Source organism: Furipterus horrens, unplaced genomic scaffold (assembly GCF_987537825.1).
Source record: "Furipterus horrens unplaced genomic scaffold, mFurHor1.1.pri manual_scaffold_12, whole genome shotgun sequence".
Classification (NCBI taxonomy): Eukaryota; Metazoa; Chordata; class Mammalia; order Chiroptera; family Furipteridae; genus Furipterus; species Furipterus horrens.
The window spans coordinates 67,970,694-67,976,693 of NW_028327182.1; positions in this window are offsets into that span (position 1 = coordinate 67,970,694).

Sequence of the window (6,000 nt, forward strand, 5' to 3'; positions counted from 1 at the left end):
GTCCCTGCTCCAACACATAGTATCTTTAGACCAGAAAGAATAGTGAACTGCTCAGGGATTACACCTGGTGAAAACTTTTTTCAAATGCACACTGAGCACTTGCCATGACTGCTCTGGGTGCTTTGAAATAATGTTTCTAATACTGACATAAGGCTCCGTGGTAATTATTATCATCTGTGAATTCTCATTCTGAAATTGAAGCTCAGAGCTTTAAGTAGGCTGTCAGAATGTAAACCTTAGTCATTATGGTTCCAAAGTCCATGATATTTTAACTTGATATACAGAAGTTTTCTACTTATTATGTAGAAATATATCTTTAAAAACACCAAATTAAATGACATTTTTGGGGTTGCATCATTGTGTGAAATTGACAGAAGTTTATTACAGAGAAGTATTACATAAAGTAAATAATCCCAAGCACTTGGGGATACGAGGGACACTCCTTTCTGTTCCTATTAATATGGTCACAGTTTGGGGCTTATATAGTCACAAGCTGAATCTGACAATAGCTCACTAGAGGTGCCATAAGCATAACAAAATAGCAAATATTTAATCTTTCTAGTAATCACTTGCTTCCTCTAACATTTGCTGATCTTTAGGGCTAGAGGTAAAACAACTTGAAAATTTTCTAAAACACAATCTCCTAATTCAGTAAGGCCTTTTGAGTTTAGTTGTTTGTTTTCTCCACAGTGGAGTGAAATTTCAGGTATATATTAATCACTACTTTAAAACAATCTGATTGTACATGTTCTACTTACATGATAGAAAAATCAGCAGAGACTCAAAAGCATTAATAGCCATGATAGTAGTAACAGTATTAATAGTCATAACAACATGAGAAAAAAATTCAAGTCTGTGGATGTCTTAAAGGTATACTCAGAATGGTTCTCTAATGATTATAACATTGTCAAATACATAAGCAAAGGTACTATTTCTGGATAATAAAGCCTGAATGTTACGTTATATAAGCAAGATTTCAACAATTACGTATATTTTCGATATATTTAATGATGGTATTTAATTGCTATCAGACCATACAGTATGAATTATGGTATATTATTGGGCCTTAGACCTTGTGTTTAGCAATATAATTAGTATGAATTATTATTCTATGTTCAAACACTGCCCAATTGTTTTTTTTTTTTTTTCATGCTTTATGAGGGGTCTAAAATCTATCAAAATGTTTATAGTGGGTTAAAATGATTTAAAGTGTATTTTCTAGGGTGGAAAAATTATACCGTTACCCTTCTTAAATAGTGATATCTAATTTAGTAGAATTATGCTTACATTAATCTACCCAATAAAAGCAACAACCAATTAAAATTTTAGATTTGCAAATGAACTTCACTTATAAACAGTAAACAACTTAGACAAAAGGTTTATTATGAATTCCATAGTCTAGAAGAATGGATAAATTTCTGTCAAAATTCTAGTGCCATCAATTTCCAGCCAGACATCAGACTCAACTCCTAACCACAATAAAGGTCATGAGGTTATTTAAGAATGAGATACATTTCATCCACTAGCTATTAGTCTGCACAGCACTGCTAATTTATTTCCTAACTTGTATATGTATACTTTTAGTTAGAAGTTAATAGCACTTATTTTAATTTTCATTAGGAAATTTTTATCAGAAACATTGCTGGAAAAAAGTACCCTGACTGTTCCTAGTAAAAGTTTAGTGTAATTTCATTACATTTCATTCTTCAATTTGTTGTTAGCTGCACATAAAAATCCATGTAATGAAGATGAAAGCAATTATATTGCTACTTATTGTGCAATGGTAAATTCTCTACAGTGCTCACATTTTTCCAAAACATAACTGTTTTTTAAAAATTAAAACTATATTCTCCACATCCAAACTACTTCTTCTACATCTTATTCATAAACAATGACTTAATCAAACAAATTCTACTACAATGTTCTACCCATGTAAGTGACAAAGACACCCATATAGCAAAGGGTTGTAACATGCTGAGTTACAGACTGGAAAGGATTACCTTTGTAGTCTTTTACTTTACCTAAGTACTGCAGACCCCTGAGATGTTCCATTATTATGGTTTCAGTAAGTTTTTCTAAAATCCAGGATGCTTTGTAAAACTTTAAAGATGACTTTTTCAAAGGGTAAGTCTTATTAAATGCCTATAATATAGCTCTATCACCTATTCTTATTTCTCAGATCACTTTTCAGATTAAAAGAAATCTAAACCTAAAATATCATTTTTGTTTGCTTTGACATCAGCATAATAGAATATGGGTTTTAATTAGTTTAACATACTACAATGGCAGAAGAAAATATTGATGTCTTCTCATAAGAAAATATTAAAGATGAATAAGTATATGCATTTATTTCAATTGTTTTATAAAAGAAATGCAGTGAATGTGTCTTTTATTTCCTTTGAATTAGTCATCGACAGACATTTTGGCATATCTGCTAGCTTGCCTTTTCCTATAGCCCCAGGGAACATGTGCTGCTTCAAAGGAAGGCTGCAGCTTACCCAGATGACATTTTCCTGATGTCACCACTTAGTTTCTAAAGTCTAAAGAAAATGAAAGCGAATGAAACTATTGATAAATTCCAAGGGTGAGATCAAAGCTTTAAAGAAAAATAGAATAAAACCAAATTCAGTCTGAGGTTTTGATCTTTTAAGATTTCAGCAAACAAAGGGGCTGGAGGTTCGTGATCTAAAAAAATTGGTTGAAAAGTGTATAAATTCTGTCACATTCTGAAGAGAGGTTTTCTTACTGAACCTATTTTTTGGGATCTATTAAACTGAATTCAATCAAACTGAGCCTTGTATTGTAACAGAAAGAACAGGTCCACCTAACAAAGTCCCTATTATTGTTCATTGACAATGTTAAATAAAGTAATTTTAAAATTACAGAAGTAACTTTGGAATACTTTTTATTTAAATAGGTTGTACATACTTGTGCATTATAAGAGAAACTGTTCTTCATAAAATTTTGTAATTTGGCTTAGAAGCTGTTATAAAAGGATAACATTTCAAATTTAAAAAAACAAGAAAGTTCCCTAACAGCAGAGAAGAGGCCACATGAAATTCACATAGTAAGGCAAGGGAAGTAGATAATTCAAGATGACATAATCTCATTACTTATCTAGAACAGGTACCATTCAGCCCAATGAAAAAGCAAACCCTACAAAGATAGAACACTTGGTTCCCAGAGCACTGAGAAGTGAAAAGATTGTCCACACTGACTCAGAGGAAAAAAATCATAAAAGGTACAAATTGTTATATCTCCCAATTTTACTCCAACAATTGGATTTGAACCTAGTGAGCAATTGTTTTATTTTTCATAAGCCTCCAACCCTACCTATGTTATTACTCAAGTAGGCTGTTTTAACAGCTACAGAATCTATGGCTTAACACAATAATCCTGTTTTTGTATTTTAGTTTTCTCGCAAAGCCATAGTCCTACACATATTGATCCCAAGCAGTTATACAGAGACCAAGGGTTCTTCCATTTCATGGCTCCAACCTTCTCTTTTTCTTTGAGGTGCTCCTTCGAAGTGCACAGAAAGTGGTACATGGGGGAGTCATATCCTGTCTGCATGTGGTCATGTCATTCTGCTTTAATCCCACTGGCCAAAACTCAGTGTGCAATTGACCCAATTGGAAGACAAACTGGGAAATGGACCTGCTTTGTGACCAGTAGGGAAGGAAAATCATTTGGTGAATAACTAACCACTATCTGTCACACTATGTGAGGTAGGGAACTCTTAGTATAAATATCTAATATCTACTTTCTATTTCCTTCTGCAATAGAAGTTGCCTAGGGCCACTAACCTTCCAACAACTGTAAGATGCAAGACCTCCTTGTATCCATAAGCCACCTGCCCATCTTTCCCCAATGTTCCATGATAAGTATTCCTTGGCAAGCCCTGGAAGTTCATGGAATGAGATTGAATGAGGGAAGAGAGGAGACATGGAAGAGTTTTCACTTGCCTGGTGGCCTCCTTCAGGGCCTGGCAGTGGAACAAAGCCACCCTTCTCTTGAGGGAGATAGAGAGAGTTCTTTGTGGACTCCCTATGGTTCTTCTTTCTCCCCAAGCCCTGGGCAAATGGATGCATCTCTACTCCCATTGCTGCTGGTGATCTCTCCTGAGCCCATGGACATCATGCCTCTTTCCCAATGTCTTCTTAATCCCTACAGGAGACACCATCAGACAGTGTTCTTGGTCCTTTAAAATATGGTCTAGTGACCAGTGTCAATGACATCACCTGGGGGCCCCATTCTCAGACCTGTTCAACCAGAGTCTGCACTTTACGAGACCTGCAGGTAATTTACATGCATGCGAATATTTAAGCAGCATGACTGTGGACATGCTCATGCTGGCTTCCTCCATCTGGCCCACACTGGTTGTTGGGAAAACCTCCATATAGCATTGATTCCAGTGGGATGAGCTGAGTTCAGTGCAGGAACACTCTTTGGCCCCATCTCCGGGATGTCACACCCCAAGCGTGAGTTCCATTAGACTTAGGCAAGGTACTGGATTTCTGCATCTCCTTGCTGCATTATCACATTTCCCCATGCTCCCTGGGGGTCCTTCCTGGCACACATGGGGGTAGGTACTTGCAGTGTGGCCAAAGAAATCTTTCATCAGTCTTTCCCAATCTTCTCTCTGACCCCTTTTCATATCTCTAATCTTGCTGAGGGACCCAGGAGACAGGAATCATGTTTTCCTTCCTTTCCCTTGTAAAGTCTGTGTATGTTATAGAGTGTCTCTCACTCACTGTCCTGGCCCAGTCACTGTTATTCTGGGGAACTAGTGAAAACTGAGTCAGAACAAGCAGCAGTTTAAAACCCCATACCAAATATATATAAAATCATAATATATAAATATATCTTCAAACATTCCACAACTCTCCACTAATTGAAACAAGCCTTGCCCCAATACATCGCCTATAGGAAACTGCTATTAATTGCAGTGTACTTGGACCCCCCCAAAAGAGTTTCTCCATTTTCATCACTCAGAAATTAAGGAAACCATCACTTACACATTTTGAACCTTCTTCTACACTCACTTGGCAGAATGATGTCACCAAATGTTTCCCCCTAGTAAAACTGAGTGCTGAGAGCTGTAATCTGTGTTAAACCAGGAAACCCATAACTGTCACTTACTCCACTCCCATGAGAAGCACGCAATTCTTAATTCCAAAGGTCTATTTAGGCAAAGTATTCACCCAAATTTTTCATTTCTATCTATGTACACTTTAAGCCTGGCTTCGGAGAAAATTCATTCAAAGTTGTTTATTTTTCTCAGGTGAATTTCTATAGTTGCCTTCTCTCTCCCTGTGCTTACATTTTTGGGGATGTGACATGTTGGTAGATTATAATTTTTATAGATATAATTTATATATCACCAGTTTTTGGTTATTAACACATCTCTTAGTATTTAAATTACATTTCTCTATGCTAATTTCAAGTCATGCTGATATTTTAATTTATAACAATTCCTGGTTCAAATGTTATGTCTAAAATTATTCACAGGTTTTTAAGTTATACCTAACACTGAACTGATTTGAATTTCCACCTCTTAATCAAAAATAAACCTTCCCATCACTCCTGTCAGGCCATTAAAACCAGATAAAAATAAGTAAAAACAAATTTTCTCTCAGTTAATTTAATTGGCATGTGTCCTGTGCTTTCAATACCATCTCTAAATAAGAAAACATAATGGAATCTTTTATCCTGAGAAGCATACCAGCAGAAAATAAATCAAGGTGACAAGTATTCCAACATCTAAAACCACACTTCCAAATATTAGACCAATGTTTACTTTTGAATGCTTTCTTGTTTCCACTGTTTTGTTTTTAATTTTACCTTTATCTATGTCCTCTACATCCTCTCCTTTCTATAGCCTTTACATGAGTACAGGTCCAAAAACTTTTGCTCACTCAAAGCTCTAAAATGGATAACTCATTTGGTGGGTAGTGCTCCCATTCCCTCTCCTGCACGACTGTCCACAGAACTGATCAG